Genomic DNA, 21,324 nt, shown 5'->3' with positions numbered 1-21,324 from the left:
AAAAGTTCTGCAGCCTCCCGAGGATAAGTATAGACGTCTCCGTACCGATCTGCGAGACTCTACTAAATCAGCTCATGACCCGCGAGACCTATGTAACCTAGGCTCTGATACCAACTTATCACGACCCCAAATACCTCGGTCGTGATGGCACATATCACAGTACTAGGCAAGCCAATCCAACATTTACCACATCAAATTCTTTTTATAAAATCATTTTCCAAAACCGGTTAAGTCTCAAATTCTTCATATGTAATATATAAATCAACAAAAATATGCGAAAACCAGTACAAAATATACTAACACAACCCGAATCTGGTGTCACTAGTCATGAGCCTCTAAGTACAACCAAAACACTATCTGAATAATACAAAATAATCTGAAATAACAAAATGATAAGATAGGAAGGAGGAAGGCAGGGCTACGAATGCCGTGCATCTACCTTGCGATCTCCGAATACGACACTGAGAGTGCTGGAAGCTCTCACTCTGATGCTCAAGCACCTGGATTTGCACACAAGGTGCATGGAGTAACATGAGTACGCCAACTTAGTAAGTAACTAAAGTAAATAAAGTCCGAGTGCAGTGACGAGCAGTTAAAATCATATAAGATATCTCAACAGAAATATCAAGTCGAAATCTGCAATTCAATAGCCACTTATCTCGTAAAACTCTAGTTTCAATTCAAAATCTTTTGAAAACATTTATTCAACATTTTTCAATAGAGGCTCAGTATAAAAAAGAGTGAAAGCAGTAAAGTCATAAACAAGCCCCTCGGGCAAGGTATCACTCATAAGTATAGCCTCTCGGGCAAGCCTCTCAGTCGCTCGTGACTCAGCTCTCATCAATAAATACTCACATTCAGTACTCCGACTCAATAGATATATAATAATAATAATAATAATAATAATAATAATAATAATAATAATAACCGTTACGGCATGCAGCTCGATCCATAATAGATAGTCGACTATGCTCACTAGGGGTGTACAGACTCTGGAGGGGCTCATACAACACAAGCGTCATATCACTGCGGCGTGCAGTCCGATCCATAATAGATAGTATAATATCGTTGCGACGTGCAGCTCGATCCATAATATATATATATATATATATATATATATATATATATATATATATATATATAATCCTCACCATTAGGTCCTCAACCTCCACTCGGGCATATCAGTGAAAATCACGGAAACTCAGCCCAAATAATTTTCATATATTAAGCAGTAGGGTAATGAAACTGGATTAAACAACAAGCAAGTAAAAGATGATTGACTATGTGCTTTCAAATCAAATAGAGTGAGGAAAGTAGTAAAAATACCTCTAAGGGTCTAAACAGGTCGGCACAAAGGTCCCAAACATGGCATTCAACCCAAGTGATCAAACCAATTTCTAAAACATGTGAATATCAAATACAGTATATCAAAATATGCAACAATACAGTCACCACGGGACGGACTAAGTCATCTCTACGGGTGCACGCCCACACGCCCGTCAACTAGCATGTGTGTCACCTCATTTTTCAAAATACTACGAAATTTCGAGGTTTCATACCCTCAGGTCTAGATTTACAATGGTTACTTACCTCAACCGGATGAAATACTACTCCGTGATGCCCTTGCCTCTCGACTCGGCCTCAACTCGCGTCGAATCTATCCAAATCGGAATTATAACGTCAATATATGTTAAGGGAACGAAGCCCATGCAAAAATAATCAAATTATATCAAAATCCCGAAATTGGCCAATCCCGACCCTTGGGCCAACGTCTCGGATTCCGATAAAATTACAATAATAGAATTCTTATCCTCTTACGAGTCCATACATACCAAGAACATCAAAATCCGACCATAAATGATCCCTCAAATCTCTAAATCAAGGTCTCCAATTTCAAACCCTAAAACCCAAATTTTTAACCACTAACTTCCATAAATTCCATGTCTAATCAGTAAAATATCACCATAGAATGAGTTTTAGTTTCAAAAATCTTACCTCCACGAAGTTCCCTTTAATTCCCTCTTCAAAATCTCCCAAAAAGCTTCAACCCCGGATAACAATGGTGAAAATAACTCAAATTTCGCGAAGGAAAACTTATATACTTTCTGACCTAGGGATTTCGCACCTGCAACCCTTTCACTGCTTTTGCGGTCTAACCAACCGCATATGCGGTTTCCATTTAAAGTCCTGGGACCCACATGCGCCTCACTTACCGTACCTGCGGTCTCGCAGGTGCGCTCAACCTTTCGCACATGCAACTTCTGGTCTTCTAGCTCCTGGCCACATCTGTGGCTACTCTTCCGCTTCTGCCATCTCGCACTTGCAGTCCCCAATCCGCAGGTGCGGTTATGATAGGAATTCAGCAGCTTCAGTTGCAAACTCAAACTGCCAATTTCCTGATAACCATCTGAATCACCCCGAGGCCCCCGGGACCTCAACCAAAAGTACAAACAAGTCACATAATACAATTCAAATTTATACCAATCTTCAGAACACTCAAAACAACATCGAATCATCAAAAGACCCTTGGATTCAAGCATAAGGTTTCCAAAACTTCCAAATTTCGCTTTCGATCAAAAAGTCTATCAAACCTCGTCCGAATGACCTAAAATTTTGCACACACGTCCCAAATGACACAATGGACCTACTCCAATTTTTGGAATTCTATTCTGACCCTTATATCAAAATCTCTACTGCCAATCGGAAAACGCCAAAATTCCAACTTCGCCAATTCAAGCCTAAATCTACCACGGACCTCTAAAATACATTCTGATCATGCTCCTTAGTCCCAAATCACCTAACAAAACTATCCGAACCATAAAAACCTTATTCCGAGATTGTTTACATACAATTCAACTTCCGGTTGACCTTTCCAACTAAATGGCCAACTCAAAAGACTAAGTGTCTCATAACACTCCAAAACTACTCCAAACCCCAACCAACCGACATGATACGATGAAATGAATCTGAACAACATATAAAGAAGCAGAAATAAAAGAAAGGGAGCGATAAGTCATGAAACGACCGGCTGGGTCGTTGGTTTCCTCCAAAAGACGGTGAGCTTTTCCATGATTTCCATGGTTATCACTACTCTTAAGCCATGAAAACAGTAAGCTATTCCATGATTTCCTGCAAGTTTTCTTACCATCCTTTTCAAAATTATTCTTTCCTAATTCCATAGGACGTGGAGGCGTGACACTAAATATTTTCCCTTCTGATTCATGATTTCTTGCTTTTGTCAAGAACTATGAAATTGTGCAAGTCGTAAATCATCAACACAGATTTTCAGCACTTACCACTAAAGTGTTTGGTTTTTTGGCCTGGTAAAGCTTCTTCTTTTTCTCTTCAACAGTTTTTTTAAAGTATACACTATTGTTAGGTTTTCTACAGAATACCCAATAAAGCACTCAATTTCAAAGGGTCATCTTTTGATTTGCAAATCACTCAAGAGAAACCTGTATTTGCAGGTTCATCAGCAACCATTGAAGCCAAAGGAAAATAAAATACGCGATAACCCTAATTGTAGATGTATTTATATGTATTCGAGTCCGCATAGATTGATTTTTAGTTTCTACAGTGGCTTTCTCTTCTTGTATTTAGATGTACTTATATGTATTCGATAAGGCATACACTAATTTTTATTTTGTACAGTGATTTTTGATTGTTGTATTTAGATGTATTTATAGGTATTTGAGTTCTTACAACCGCATTTTTAAATACGTTGTTAGTTCTATCATTTTGATATTATTTATCAATTAGTTATGCATTCAATCTAACTGTATTTGTCTGTATTTTAAATCTAACTGTATTCATCTGTATTTAAAATAACAATACAGTGAAATATAGTAAAATACTCTCAATACAAATAGAAAATCAATGAATACAACTAATGAAATATACTCAATAAAGCAGTAATACCATGTATTAGAAATAAATAAAATATTTTGAATACAAAAATAAACTTGAATACATTGAACACAACTGTTAGATACAACAGAATACAAGCACTAGGTTTATTATGAAATATGCAAGCAGTAAGTTACTATTACCGGTTGTATCCGGCATAAATACATGATGTATTCATATACAGAAAATCGAATTTCAAAATATTTCTGTAGATACATGTATTAATTTCGAGCAGAACCTCGAACAATGTCAGGAAAAAAAAACTCGAACTATATCAGGAAAAAAAAGAGGGACTAAAACTTTGAAGAATACTCTATTTTTTGGTGTTTAGCGTCTGATAAATCTTCCGATTAATTGGATTGATAATATTGTGTTATAATTGATTTAGGTGAGTTATGTTAGGAGTGTATCCCATTAAATTAGCAGCTTTCCATTATTAAATAACTTGAGACACCTATTATTACGTTGTATTCATGAATACATGGTATGAATACATGTGAATACAATAGCTGACAGTTGGACTGCCCTATTTTTTAGCCGATTTTTGCTACTGTATTCATGAATCGAATACATTGAATACATTACCATAACAACTGAAAGGTAGCTACGGAAAGTAATTATGTATATGGTAGCTATAGGAAGTTAATAGCCACTAAACAATAATCATTTCTGAAAATTCCTCTAAGTAAATATGTGATAATCAAACAAAGAATATTTAGTCATATATTTGAAATCAAGGAAAAAATAACATTAGATGAATAAAAATAATAATTAAATATATTCAAATAAAAATTTTGAGATCTAGAAAAAGAAAACAGAAGCAAAATCTAATTTTATAATTTAAATAAATACTAAAAATGGGGTTTGTTAAAAGAGAGAAAATATGAAGAAAATAAAAAAATAAAATAAAAGAAAAGACAATGGAAAAGGGAACAAGTATAGGAAAACTAATATTGAATTGCATTGAGGAAAAATATTTGGTCATTTATTCGAAATTAAGGGGGAAAAATATTAGATGGATTAAAATAATAGTTAAATCATATTAAAACAAATTTTGAGATGTAGAAAAAGAAAACAGAAGTAAATTTAATTTTATAATATAAATAAGTAAAAAAAAATGGGATTGTATAAAGAGAGAAAATACAAAGATGAAGAAATAAGAAAAAACGAATAAAAGAAAAGAGAATTGAAAAAAGGAACAAGTAGAGGCAAAATAATAGTGAACTGCGTTGAGTGCAGCCAGACTCAAACTTGGGTCTTGAAGCTAGTATTTCAGTACTCTAATCATGGCACCTACAGTCACATTATTGTTTGGGGGGTGCCAATGCTTATTTATGTCATTTTTTGCGAGAAATACTAGTACATACATGTAATTCTATCTGAGCAACATGGTGGTGTACCTCTCAATATCCCTTGCATAGATCCACCTCTGATTGGTGATCATCAACAAATTATGTTTTTCTCTTATCATCCACAATCTCAATATTTGTAAATTGATCATTTCATATGGACCGTCAGAGATTATTTCTTTTGGACCATATTGGTTTTTTTTCAAATGAGATTCATTTGAGTTACCGAGAATCCTTTGTGATTGGCCATAGTTGAGGCATCAGAAGTTGCGAGGGCTCATGGCCTTGCTTTTATTCACTAGTGATAGAGACATTTAAGGCACTTAATCATATTGCTTTCACTCACTAGTGAAACAAACTTTTAAAGCACTTAATCCTGGTCGTAAGATTTTTAAATATAGTGAAAATGGTATATGTCCTCATTCAAAAACTTTCCGACAGACTTAGAATGAGAAATGACCTTAATAGAGGGGATATCCCCTTATTTTCTTTGGTCAATGTGTGTCATAAAAGTGACAATATAGGAGATTTTTTACTTTGATCTGAAGTCACTGATAATATTAATTTGAGTTCTCATAATATTCAATTAATTACTTTTAGCCTTCTGTCAGTTCAAACTTGCTCAATTTTAGTTTCCCTGCTAATGGACTCTTAGTAGTTTCAACAAATTACTAACTAGGACCATATAGATCTCGCGTGCTAAGTGAGACTTATTTTAATACCTTCACTTCATAATTTTATGGAAAAAAATAAACATTGTCAGTGTTAACCTAAGTGTGAATATTTCTCTAGAAATTTTCTCCAACCTCTCACTAAATAAGAACAAAATCTTCTTCACTTGCCCTAACCTACATCAGTAGCTATGGCAAATCTAAGCCAATTGTGTCAAATCTCTCCCAAACCACCTGAAATAGACCCTAAATCTACTAATACCAATCCTAGTAATTCTGGTCCAAGTTTCAAAGATGAATTAATAGCAGGTGAGCATGGTACGTTAATCAATGTTCACTCCCCCTCTTATGTTTATTACCCATCATTAGCACAAGGATCAAGTATGCCACCCTCAAATACAAGCTCTATTGGAGGTCACCAAATTCACATTACATTGGAAGAACAGGAACGCATCTGTCAACCATGGAAATTTTCAGTCATCATCAAGCTTCATGGTAAAAGAATTCAACACAATCTTCTTAAAAGAAAAGTACAAGAAATTTGGAAAATTCCAGAGAACTTCCCCTTAATCGACCTAGGGGCAGACTATTACATTACTAGATTTAATTGTGAGGAATACATGTTTAAAGTACTACACTATGATTCGTGGTTTATTTTTGGCCCATTTATTTAAGTCCAAAGGTGGAAACCAAACTTTGTAGCAACGGAAGCTAACAATTCACTAATAGTGGTTTGAGTTCGATTACCACAATTGCCCACCGAGTTCTACGATAGAATCATTCTAGAGAAAATTGATAATACCATTGGGATACTATTAAAAATAAATGCTCGTACCATCCTCTACCTTAAGGGGTTGTTATGCAAGATTATGTATAGAATTACCACTGGAGGGGCCAGTTATTCCGTTTATCCATATTGGAAACCACAAGTAAAATGTCCAATACGAGGGTGAGAATTTCTTTTGTAAAAATTATAGGAGGATAGCTGAAAAATGCCATAATAATAAGACCATACCAAATGTGCCATCAACACTGCCAAACCACTCACCTCCCGAACCAAATGAAAGCAATAATGCCCAGGAAAATAATGAAGGAAAACAATGAAGTAGTATGGCAGACGGTTAACTTTACCAAGAAAAAGAGAGCCAACGGGAGAAGGAACGATGCAATCCAAAGCCAGGTATAATTAATAATCTACCACATCAAATGTCGGGTATGTTGTCTTCTTCTCAACACCCTAATACGAGCTATAACTCTACTAGCAACCAAAACAATTTCAAAACAAAAATCTCCACTTATGAAAATGATCTTTCTACAAATGAGCATGTTACTAGAGGAAACAAGTTTGTAGTTGGAAAATCCGCCCATAGATCTCAATAAAAAAGAAATCAACAATTCAAAAATGATTTTAGATTATAAACCTTCTGACGTGGCTTCAAAAAAATCAGATTAACAACTACGTGTCCCCCCATGAAAGAGGCTATCTTAACTGCCATGCAATTATCTAAGATAGCTATTAAAGATAATAACAATACTAACCTCTCTCTTAATACTCACCAACAGTGTTTTGAAGACTCTTTAAATCCTGAAATTAACTCTCTTAATATCTCCTTAATAAATAATATTAGTTGCATGGATGAAGATAAGGACCCACAACATATGTCTGTCACACCTCCTTTTGGCCCGCACCTACAGGGCGCAGAGGGAGTTTTTCCAATTAAAGGACAATCGAAATGAGATTTGTTTATTTAATTCAGAGTCGCCGTTTGGGAGATTTATGGTGTCCCAAGTCACCGATTTAATCCTGAATCGAGGAAAAGAATGACTCTGTATTACAGTCCGCGAACCAGAAATCCGGATAAGGAATTCTGTTAACCCAGGAGAAGGTGTTAGGCATTCCCGAGTTCCTTGGTTCTAGCACGGTCGCTCAACTGTCATATTCGGCTTGATTATCTGATTTAATACATGTTGAACCTATGTGCGAATTTTAACTTTTAGCCGCTTTTATTTTTATTATTATTATTTTTTATTTATTTATTTTTAGAATGTGAACATCGTTTAAAACATGTCTTTGGATTGCGTCACATGAAATGCACCCGCAATCCGGAACACATTTTATACATGTCTTTGGATTGCGTCACATGAAATGCACCCGCAATCCGGAACACATTTTATTCAATGTTTTGGGATTTGGATTTAGGTCGCATGAAATGCACACCCGAGTTTAAGAAGGTAAGATTATTAAAATGCGTGCCTAAAACGACTAGCGCGTGGTTATTTTGGAAAAAGCCGTGAATTTCGCTAAGCGGCCGATTCCGAGTTCTAAGTAATTAATACATACATTTGTGAGGGCCCCGCAATCTATACGTTTTACTAGGCGAGGCTCATCTTATTTATTTTTAAATGGACAATCCTAAAATGACTACATTTTTTCTATTAAAATTAGTCTCTAAAATAAAGAAAGAAAATCCTAATTAATTAGGAGCTTTCAGAAAAATTAAGAAAACGTAACATACTAATTGCTAGATTAAGACAAATATTAATGGAAAGGAATTTTACTAAATAAAAAAAATTCGAAATCATAAATAAAATAAGAAATTCGACAACTAATATTCAAAAGAAATCAAATATAGCTAGATTGAAGCTCGCATTGTTATATAAAAAAAACTATTGGAATTAATTATTCACAACCATTTGAAATTAGATTTAACCATAATTACTAAAGCTTATTAGAAAGTTTATTAAACTTAAACATTATCTAGTCTTGTTTGGCCTTTAACTAAATTTAGCTACCCATTCATGATTAACCTACTGTTGACCATATTAAAACCTTCATAGCTAATGAATTAACTCGTTTTGCCAAGCTGATTCACTAAAGACCAACTTATGTCATTTTCCTCTTATTCCAATTATTAAACAGTAATACATGAAATAGCCTAAATACAATCAGTAAAAGAAATAACGAAAAAGCGAAATTAAAACTTCAAAGTTCCATTCTTCATATGTATTCATGCTTTCACATTTTTCAGCTTACAATATCGACAAGGTTACAACCATGTACCTGGTATTGAATACAAAAGAAGAGGAAGATGAGAATCAGCAGCAGTAGTAACAATACAACACAGCAACAACAGTCCGGCAACACAAAAATAGACCAGTAACAGAGTTTGCAAACCGGTGGAGTAGTAACCCAAGAAAGAAGCTTCAAGCTTCGATGAAACAATAATAATTAATGCTGATTTCAAACAATGAAGGAAAGTAGAAGATTTTTTTTTTCAGTTTTGTTCTCCCTCTCCCTGTTTTTTTTTTCTCTTCAAATGAGTCCTCTTATACCCAAAGCAAGACTCCCTTTTTCTTTTTACCTCTTTACTTTTTCCCCAATATTCTTCTACTATGTGTAACTTTTAACTTTTTATTATTACCTATACTATTTCTGATTTTTACTTAAGTAAAAGTAGTCAACACGGACCCCACGGTTCCCCTCTGTTTGAATGGTCAAAGAAGACCTCATCATTATCCCCTTTTCTTTTTACTTTACATCATTATGTCTTGTCCCCCACTATAATATTTTAATATTTAACTAAATCTGCAATTGATTAATTCCCGTATTACCCCTAAAACTACTGTTCCTGGCCTGATTCAAAAACTGTTCAAACTTCAAACACTGTCTAAAAACTAAAATCCAATTATAACCAATTCACCTAATCAATTAACCAAAATATAGCAGCTATAACCAATCCTTAATCCAATTCAATCAACAAATTCAAATTAAACGATGAACAACAAAGAAACAACCGGAATTATTTTGACTGAACAATATTTTTAAACAACATCCTATTTTCAGATTCAACAACAATAACAAACAAGCATGTTCAAATTACTGAGTTTAAATTCAAATTAAGCTTAAACGAAACAAATAAACAGATTCAATTCACTAAATTAAATAACCAATTGAACCTCAAATTAAATCTAACAATATTACAATCAAAACGAAAGATTCAAGTTATCAAACTAACATATTTCTATATTAAAACTAAATCTTTTTAAATGAATAAAAACAAACTAAAGAAATAATTAATTGAACTTCAACTTAAATCTAACAATATTATAATTAAACTAACAATTTCTATATTAAAAATAAACTAGAACAAATGAAACAACCTGAAGCAATAATCAAGAAACGATAAACACGAACAAAAAACAAGAATCAAACATCTACTAATTTCAGATCCAATAATATCAAAACAAAATACGGACAGAATCGAAACGTAAACCCACTAACCGGATCGGAACGACGACGAACTCGGACGAAAACAAATCTGTCCGGAAACAATTATCGCACAAAAATAACTTGACGCCCAAGACGACCACGAACGGATGATCGAAGAAGCTGGTCGTTTGGTGTCGTTTGAAGATGAAACAGTGGCGGCGAGGAGGCGGTGAAGCAGTAGCAGCTGCCAGTAGGCTGGGCAGTGAAGGCCACAAAGGAGATGAAGGGCAGTGAAGCAGCAGAAACACGACTGTTTTAGGTGGTCATCCGACATGGTGAGGAGGAGCTACTGTCGAGGGCAATGAAGAAGGTGAAGGAGTAGCCATGGCGGACTGGACTGGAGGTGCAGCAGCAGGTGGTGACGAAGAGATGGCGATGAAACAATAGCCATGACTGCGTGTGTGTATTGACGGAGACGAAAACGAGCAGCCATGGGAGCTGGAGTCTCGAGGGTGGTTGACGACGAGGGGGGGTTTTGCCGGACTGCTGGTCGTTTGAGAAGGTGAAACAGCAACGATGGAGGCTTCAAGTGGTCGAGTTGGATGATGAAGCACGAGGGGGGCAGCCATCACAGCGTGCTGCGTGCCGGAGAAGATAACGAAGCAGCGGCAACAGTAGGTGGTGACGATGAGGAGGACGACGCAACAGGGGTAGGCAGCCATGGTTTCCGGAGGTGATGGTGATGATGAGGAGGCAGCCATGGCTGCTAGGGTTTGGAGGGATTTGGAGAAGAAGAAGAGGGAGGGGGGGCGAGTAGGTCTTTTTTTAGGGTTTTGTCTTTTTTTGTTCAAGAATGAAAAATAGAAAGGGTGGGGTGAGGTTTTGGGTTATGGACTGGGTCGACCCGGTTTGAAATGGACCGGGTCGTAGGGGAAGGTTGGGTATCCTTGGGCTTGTGGTTTAAAATTGAAGAAGAGGCCCAATCCGATTTTCGTCTATTTTTTGTTCTCTTTTCTTTCACTTATTGATAAAACTAAAATGTATGAAATTAAATTATAAAAACCAAAATTATCTTAAAATACTAATTAACTTCTAATAATAATTATCACCCAAAATTAAACATAAAATAAAATCACACAATTTGGACATTAAATGCTAAAAATGCAAAAGATGCCTATTTTTGTAATTTTTTCATTTTGTAAAACAACCTTAATTACTCCTAATTGTAGAATTACATATTAAATGCAAATGTGATATATTTTTTATATTTTTATTAATTTAACAAATAAACATGCTCAGACAAAATATAAATAATTATCCAAAAGTGCCACGAAAATTCAAACATTGCACACAAAGGAAGATTGTTTTATTTTGAATTTTTGGGAGTAATTCTCATATAGGGAAAAAATCACGTGCTTACAATGTCCCATAACAACTCATTGGATGCACAAATGACCAATAAAGTTAAACATGTTCCTAGCACTCTCAATACCCCAAATCCTATTAAAATCTCATCTTCCACAAGTAATCAAAGCATGCAAATAAATTCAATAATTACCACGCTACCTAAACCTACCTCTCAAAACTCTACCCCTTCTATCGACTTAGTCCATAGAGATAATATAAAACAACATTCCGGCAATAACAATGCCAAGAATACCAATTTCCCAATGGAGAAGATTCAGACTCGTACAAATTCTAAGGCACCAACGAGCACACACAACGGCCAATCCTCCACCAAATCCAACCACTCAGACAGAAAACCAGACAAACTTCTTCATTCAACCACCTGTACCTCAAGACTACCAACTGTTGTCCTGAATAGAGCAAGCTCTAATGGGCCATGCAATATCATTCAATATGATCTTGGATGACCAGGAGACAGTAATCATTCTCCAAAACTCACACTTTCTGGCTCAGCTAGTATCCGAGGGGATGCATATGGCCATGAGCAACTACCACAATCATGTTTGGTTGAACAATATCCTCCAACCACTAGCTCCTTCAATGAATGCAAACCAAGCCCAGACAATGAGAAACCATTGGAACCTACCTCCACATTTCAATCCTCTACCACCACAAAACATGACAATAGATCTCCCCTTCTTCCCACCAGGAGAGATCTCGAACATGAATCCAATCTTTATGCCATGGGCTGCACCTCAAAACTTAGTGCAAAATCAAGCCTATGCTACACCACCAGTGAACCAGGAACCACCCCCACCACCCCATCCCAATGTGCTAGAACCAGAAGATTACCAAGTGGTGAATGTAGAAGAGATGAACTTGCTAGGGTCAAGAGGAAATAGTGAAATTTTCAAATCTAAATAAAGTAAAGGTGTATCTCTTTAGGGAGATGCAAGAGAAGAGGTTTATTCTCAGTTTCCCCTCAACCCTATACAAATGCTCGATGGACATCATGCCTCTACATGATCTAACAGTGGGGAGCCATACAATGATATCGGTTCCTTCACTAAGGAGGAACCCAGTACTCCATGCAAGGATGGAGATGGCTCAACCAACAACCATGCAGCGATGATGTATCGACCAACTAATATCATAATATGGAACATACGTGGTGGTAGCAATAATAACTTTCATATTAACTTTCGGTAAATGGTTGATACCCATAAGCCATGCATGGTGACACTGCTAGAGACTCGTATAGAAAATCACATTTCTCTATTAAGTGAATTTGTATTTTCGGAAATGATTGAGGTTCCTTCTGAATGACAAGCTGGGGGAATGGTCATCTTGTGGGGTTCCAGTGTTGTGAAGGTTCACAACTTCGTTAGGAGAAACCAAGAAATCCATGCCACTATTGAGGTACTTCCTACCCAAACTACTTGGTTTTTTTGTCTATCTACGCTAGTACTAAACTAGATAAAAGATGTGATTTATGGAATAATATAGAAAATATTCATAGTAACTATAAGGGTCCTTGGTTATTAGGAGGTGATTTTAATGATATTTTTAATGTAAATGACAAATTCGGAGGAAACCCCATTAATCGTAGGCATAGTAACTCTTTATAGAATAGTATTAATAATTGTAACGTTATGGATTTAGGTTATAAGGGATGCTCATATACTTGGTCAAATCATAGGGAAAAAATCTAGAGGTTTAATTATGGAAAAACTTGATAGAATTTTTGTTAATAAGGATTGGTTATCCTTATTTTCTAAAGCTAAGATCATAATCCCTTACTAATCAGTCTTACCCCAAAAAATATGAGTCATAATGGTAAACCTTTTAGATTGGAAACTATTTGGTGACACCCCGACTTCATTAACATTGTAAAGCAATATTGGAATAATAATGACCTTGTTAGTGCCCAAAAATATTTTAAAGATGTTGTGATTAAGTGAAAAAGTGATACGTTTAGAGATATCTTCAAAAAGAAAAAAAGGATCTTAGCTCGACTAAATGGTATTCAATCTTCTCCGTCATACTAAATGAGTTTTTTCTTACAAGACTTAGAATCGAAATTACAACTAGAGTATAATAATATTCTAAGAATGGAGCAAAATTTATGGAAACTTCGCTCTAGAATTACTTGACTCAATGATGGTGATGCAAATACTAAATACTACCACATTATGGCCTCCAACCGTAACGTCCTAAACGTAATGCTATTATGTATTTCACAAATGACAATGGTGATTGAATTTTGGACCCCACATTAATCCTTGATCATACCCTCTCTTACTTTCAAAGTACATTTAAAACCTCCAAGTCCGTCACCCACGAAAATGCCATCTTGAAAGATCCTTTTTGCCATAACACTGTTGACCTAAGTAGCCTTGATATGCCTCTATCAAATATGGAAATTACTAAGACTATTTTTTCCTTTAAACCTTTTAAAGCACAGGGTCCGGATGACATACATCTCTTCTTTTATAAAAATATTGGCACATTATTGGTGATTCTATCACAAATTATTGTCATAAAGCGTTCGAACCTCAAACATTGCCAACAGGTATAAATGAAACCTTTATATGCCTTATACCAAAATTTTCTAATGCTAATAATCTCAAAAATTTCAGACCTATTAGGCTATGTAATATGTCTTATAAAATTATGTGATGACCCTAAAGGTCATCTCTTGTTTTAGAAGTCAAAACTATGTTTTGAGGCCTTAAAGACCTCTTCTTGTCTCGCCTCAATTTGCGTGCGAAGTCCGGACGCATTTCCGGAAAGCTTTTATGTGAAGTTTTAGAAAAATAATGAATTTGACCTTTAAAATAGGTTAAAGTTGACTTTGGTCAACATTCTTGGTAAACGGACACGAACCCGTGATCGGACGATCTCGTAGGATCTGTAGTAAAATATGGAACTTGGGCGTATGCCCGGAATCGAATTCCGAGGTCCCAAGCCTGAGAAAAGAATTTTTAAAGAAAATTATTTGTTGGAAAATATAAAGGCTTTTAGAAGTGAAATGATGCATTTTCTTGATGGTATCGAGCCCGTATCTTGGTTTCGGAGCCCGGTACAAGTTTAAAATAATAATTAAGTTGGATCTGTGAAATTTGGTAAGAATCGAAATTGGTTTGGTATAAATCGGACCTATAGTTGATAAAATGGAAATTTCAATGTTCTTGAGTGATTTCATGAATTTGAGGTTTAATTCATAGTTGTTGATGTTATTTTGATGATTTGATCACACGAGCAAGTCCATATGATGTTTATAGACTTGCGTGCATGATTGGTTTGGAGCCTCGAGGGCTCGGGTGAGTTTTGGATAAACTACGAAGTGAATTTGGACTTAGGAAAATTGCTGGTATGTTGCAGCTGTGTAACAGGCCTCTGATCTCGCAATTGCGAGATCAGGCTTCACTTGGGAAATGTGACCCAGGCGTCGCAATTGCAAACCAAGACTGGGTAGGCCATACTCGCAAATGAGACAATTTGGTCGCAAATGCGAAAGAGTCAGTAGTCGCAAATGCGACATATCCTTCGCAAGTGCGAAGGTAGCATACTTTTGAAGGGTTCGCAATTGCGAAACCCTCTTTGCAATTGCGATAACTGCACCTGCTAAATGAGATTTCAGACGGGATTTTCTTCATTTTTCCAACTCTCTTAAACCCTAAACCTCCTTAGGTGATTTTTCAAAGGCACAAACTTCTCCAAATCATTAGTAAGTAACTTCTAACTTATTTTCTTCAATCTATAACATCTTTTTATATGATTTCATTTCAAAATCAAGGTTTTTTCATGGGAAATTGGGTGTTTTTGGGTAGAAGTTAGGATTTTTAAATTTTGGAGAATTGGACCTCGATTTGAGGTCCGATTTCAAAACTAATTACACATTTGAGTTCGTGAGTGAATGGGTGATCGTATTTTGGTTCGAACTTCGAGTTTTGACCAAGCGGGCCCGGGGTTGATTTTTGACTTTTTGGAAAAATCATTGGAAAACCTATTTTCATGCATTAGAATTGGTTTATTTAGCATTTATTGATATTGTTAAGTAAATTATGACTAGATACAAGCGAATTGGAAGTGGAACCGAGAGGTAAAGCGGTAGTAGAGGCTTAATCTTGTTCGTGGAATCGAGGTAAGTGTTTGGCCTAACCTTAGCTTGAGGGAATAAGAGTTATGGTCTATTTGTTATATGTTTGTATCAAGTGCGACGTATAGGTGTGGTGAAAAGTATCTATACGTTGGTGTCAAGCATGACCGTGAGTCTTATATCATGATTTTGTGAACCTATTATGTACCAATCATGCTCAATTGATGATTAGTAATGTTGAAGAAGCTTATGAAAGTTTCTTGGTATTTGACTATTGTTGAGTATCGACTCAAATTGAAGTTTCATTTTGGTAAGGAAATTGTTGAAACAAGATTGGTTATAGCTGAATCCCTTACCGGGATGTTTTATTGATATTGTTGATTCCCTTGCCGGGATGTTATTGTTGATATTGTTGATTCCCTTGCCGGGATATATTATTTTCCATTATTTGGGTGAGGAAGAGCGTTAAACACGAAGGGTGATGTCGTGCATGTTATTATGAAAGAGTGTGAAGCACGAAGGGTAATGTCATGCACGATATTATGAGTGATAATGCACAAAGGGTGATGTCATGCCATGATTTGAGAGTTAATGCATGAAGGGTGATGTCGTGACGTTGTGAGGAATAATGTACGAAGGGTGATGCCATGCCATGATTATGTGAGATAAAGCATGAAGGGTGATGATGTGCCATTCTATTGTTTCATATGGTGAGGATAAAAGTAAAAGCACGAAGGGTGATGCCGTGCACGTGTTACCGTTTCATTGTTTTGTTGATTTAGATATGATGTTCATTATGATCCTTTATTGATGCTCCTTTATTGGATTATTGTTAGAATCTGATATCCCTCGCAGCATGTCCCCTTACCACCTTATTCTATTGATTCCTGTTTTTTTGTTTATGTTTGTATATGATCTATCTGCACAGGTATATGTGATTGTCGTGTCCTAGCCTCATCACTACTTCGCGGAGGTTAGGCTCGACACTTACTCAGTACATGGGGTCGGTTGTACTGATACTACACTCTGTACTCTTTTGTACAGATTTCGGTATCGGACCCGATGAGTAGCTGAGGTAGCTGCCTTCAGTCCAGGGAGACCAAGGTAGATCTATTGGTGTCCGTAGAGCCTAAAGTCCCCCTTCCCTATTTAGATTTTCTATTGTCTCTTTTCTTTCCCGAGAACAATTGTACTTTCTTTTCAGACCAGTACTTGTAGTAACTCGTAGATGTTCATGATGTTGTGACACCATATCCGTGGGTAGACTTGTATTGGATTATTTGATCATGTTATAACTCTTCCGCATTTATCAGCTGTTTAACTTTAAGTTTTCTGTTTAATACTGTTTGGGATTGATTGTTACTGTGTAGAACCCTAATAGTTGGCTTGCCTAGCTTTCACGAGTAGGCGCCATCACGACTCCCGAGGGTGCGAAATCCAAATCGTGACAAGTTGGTATCAAAGCTCTAGGTTGCTTAGGTATCACAAACAAGCTAGGTAGAGTTTGGGGGATCGGTACAGAGACGTCTGTGCTTACCCCTTAGAGGCTACAGAGTTTAAGAATAACTTCACATCTATTCTTCTTTGTCGTGCACTTTGAGTTATCAATGCTAATTGAACTTCTACTCTGTTCTTTCTTAGATAGCGAGAACACGTGCTTCTTCCTCCGCTGACCAGCAGCCCAAGCTCCCATTGGTAGTTCCTACGAGAGGCAAAGGACAAGGCCGAGGCTGTGCTAGAGGCCGAGGTAGGGGCAGGGCTCAACCCAGAGTAGCAACACCAGTAGCAGAGCCTCAGGTAGAGTTTGAGGAGGAGGCTCCAGCCCAGCTTGTTCCAGCAGGGCCAGCTCAGGTCCTAGAGGGGTTAATCGTCACCCTGGTACTCCAGGATGCTTTGGTCCGTCTAGTGGGCCTTATGGACAGTGTCACCCAGGCAAGCTTACTTCCTACAGCACCAGCCATCTCTCAGGATGGGGGAGGAGCACAGACTCCTGCTACTCACACTCCGAAGCATATGGCTCCCCAGTTTCAGACTCCGGCAGCTCAGCCAGTTGGGGTAGTTCAGCTAGGTGTTGTGGCTCAGACCGGTAATGGTGCAGCTATGTCTGCTGATGCTTTGTGGAGGTTGGAAAGGTTCACCAAGCTCTTCACTACTACTTATGGTGGTACATCTTCAGAGGATCCCCGAGACTATTTGGATAGTTGTCATGAGGTTCTTCGGTACATGGGAATAGTAGAGACCAATGGGGTCGACTTTGCTGCTTTCCGACTATCAAGTTCCACCAAGACTTAGTGGAGAGATTTTTGTTTGGCTAGACCAGATGAGTGACCGGATTTTACTTGGGATCAGTTCTCTCAGCTATTTCTGGAGAAGTTTCTACCTATAACTTAGAGAGAGAGAGGGATAGAGCTATCGGAGGCAGTTTGAGCGCCTCCAATAGGGTTCTATGACCATCACTCAGTATGAGACTAGATTTATTGCCTTGGCCCGTCATGCTCTTATCATACTTCCCACACAGAGACAGAGATGGCAATGAGGTTCATTGAGAGACTCGCTCATCCTATTCGATTGTAGATGGCTAAGGATACAGGGAGCGAGATTTCTTTTCAAGATGCGGCCAATATGGCCATGAGATTTGATATGGTTCTATCACAAGGAAGTGGCCAGGGGTCTAACAAGAGGCCTCGTCATTCGGGCAGGTCTAGTGGTGCCTCATCTGGAGGCAGGGATTTATTTGGTAGGGGCTATTCTCCTAGGCCGTTTCATTCAGCCCTTCAGGCTTCTCATGGTGCTCTAGGTGGTCGTGGTTCTCACATGCAGTAATCTGATCAGTTGCCCTACAATGCACCACCATCTCCCATCAATGCACCGCCCCTCTAGAGTTTTCAGGGTGGTTACTCAGGCTGCCAGGGTCAGCAGTCTTAGTAGCCGAGGGCTTGTTACACCTGTGATGATATGAGGCATATTGCTAGATTTTACCCTCGAGTGCCGAGTAGTTCTCAGCATCAGGGTTCCCGTGCCATGGTTCATGCATCGAGTGTTCCACCGCCCGTGCATCCATCTAGAGGTAGGGGTCAAGGTGTTAGAGGTGGAGGTCAAGCCATTAGAGGTGGAGGTCAGGAATCTAGAGGTGGAGGCCAGCCAGTAGGAGGTCGTCCTCGGGATGTTGTTCAAAGTGGTGGTGCCCACCCCTGATGTTATGCTATCCCAACCAGATCTGAGGTTGAGGCCTCCGATGTAGTTACCACAGGTACTGTTTCAGTTTGTAGTAGAGATGCCTCAGTTCTATTTGATCCGGGGTCTACATGTTCCTATGTGTCATCTTATTTTGCCCCTTATTTGGTTGTGCCTCGTGATTCTTTGAGTGCACCTGTATATGTGTCTACACCAGTGGGTGATTTTATTGTTGTAGATTGAGTCTATGCTCGTGTGTGGTTATTATTGGGGTCTTGAGACCCGTGTAGATCTCTTACTTATCGATATGGTAGCCTTCGATGTCATTTTGGGGATGGATTGGTTATCCCCTTATCATGTTGTATTGGACTGTCACACCAAGATTGTAACATTAGCCTTGTCGGCTTTTCCTCGATTGTAGTAGAGAGGGACTCCCAGTCATTCTGTTAGTAGTGTTGTTTCTTATATAAAGGCTCGACGTATGGTTGAAAAAGGATGTTTGGCTTATTTGGCGTATATTCGTGATTCTAATGCTGAGGTCCCTTCTATAGATTCTGTGCCCGTTGTTCGTGAGTTTCCAGAGGTATTCCCTTCAGACCTACTAGGGATGCCACCCAACAGTGATATTGACTTTTACATTGATTTGGTTCTAGGCACTCAGCCTATTTCTATCCTGCCATAATGTATGGCCCTGCCAGAGTTGAAAGAATTGAAAGAACAGTTACAGGACTTGCTTAATAAAGGCTTTATTAGGCCTAGTGTCTCGCCTTGGGGTGTGTTGGTGTCGTTTATTAAGAAGAAGGACGGATCGATGAGGATGTGCATAGACTATCGGTAGATGAACAAGGTAACAATAAAGAATAAGTATTTGTTGCCGAGGATTAATGATTTGTTTGATCAGCTTCGGGGTGCCAAAGTATTTTCAAAGATTGATTTGAGATCTGACTACCATCAGTTGAGGATTAGGGCATCCGATGTCCCTAAGACATCTTTTCGCACTCGGTACGGGCATTATGAGTTCTTAGTGATGTCATTTGGGTTGACAAAATGCTCCAATAGCTTTCATGGATTTGATGAACCGAGTGTTCAAGCTTTATTTCCTTCGTGATTATTTTTATTGATGATATTTTGATCTTCTCCCACAGCCGGGAGGAGCACGAGCAGCATCTTCGAGTTGTTCTCCAGACTTTGAGGGACAATCAGTTATATGCTAAGTTTTCGAAATGTGAGTTTTGGTTGAGTTTAGTTGCATTCTTGGGTCATATTATATCAGCAGAGGGTATTCAGGTGGGTCCTAAGAAGATTGCGGCAGTCAAGAACTGGCCTAGACCCACGTCAGCTACAGAGATCCGGCGTTTCTTGGGTTTGGCGGGCTATTACCATCGATTTGTGGAGGGGTTTTCATCTATTGCAGCCCCGATGACCAGGTTGACCCAGATGGGTGCCCAGTTTAGGTGGTTGGACGAGTGTGAGGCGAGCTTTCGGAAGCTTAAGATAGCTTTAACTACTGCGCCGGTGTTGGTATTGCCTACAGGTTCAGGGCCATATATAGTGTATTGTGATGCATCTCGTATTTGACTTGGTGCGGTGTTGATGCAGAATGGCAAGTTTATGGCATATGTTTCATGACAGTTGAAGATCCACGAGAAGAATTATCCAGTTCATGATTTGGAGCTAGCAGCCATTGTTCACGCGCTGAAGATTTGGAGGCATTATTTATATGTCATGTTATTTGAGGTGTTCACAGATCACAAGAGTTTGCAATACTTATTCAAGCAGAAGGAGCTAAATTTGAGGCAAAAGAGATGGTTGGAGCTATTGAAAGACTATGATATCACCATCTTGTATCATTCGGGGAAGGCCAATATAGTGGCCGATGCTTTGAGTAGGAAGTCGGTTAATATGGGTAGCCTCACATATATTCCGGTCGGTAAGAGACCGCTTGATTTGGATGTTCAGGCATTAGCCAATCAGTTCGTGAGGTTGGATATTTTTTAGCCCAGTCGTGTGCTAGCCTGCACAGTCGCTCGTTCTTCATTATTTGAGCGTATCCAAGATTAGCAGTATAATAATCCTCATTTTCTTGTCCTTAAAGACACGGTGCGGCACGGGGGTGCCAAACAGGTTACAGTGGGAGACGATGGAGTTTTGAGAATGCAGGGTTGAGTTAGTGTGCCTAATGTGGATGGACTTCGTAAGTTGATTCTAGAGGAGGCCCATAGTTCCTGGTACTCTATTCAACTGAGCGCCGCCAAGATGTATTAGGGCTTACGACAACATTATTGGTGGAGGAGGATGAAGAAGGATATTATTGTGTATGTAGCTCGGTGTTTGAATTGTCAGCAGGTGAAGTACGAGCATCAGAGACCTGGTGGTTTGTTCTAGAAGATTGAGATTCCTGAGTGGAAGTAGGAGCGTATCACTATGGACTTCGTTGTTGGACTCCCACGGACTTAGAGGAAGTTCGATGTAGTGTGGGTTATTGTGGATAGGCTGACTAAGTCA

Source organism: Nicotiana tabacum, chromosome 3 (assembly GCF_000715075.1).
Source record: "Nicotiana tabacum cultivar K326 chromosome 3, ASM71507v2, whole genome shotgun sequence".
Lineage (NCBI taxonomy): Eukaryota > Viridiplantae > Streptophyta > Magnoliopsida > Solanales > Solanaceae > Nicotiana > Nicotiana tabacum.
The sequence above is the reverse complement of the archived record's forward strand: the minus strand, read 5'-3'. Positions refer to the sequence as shown.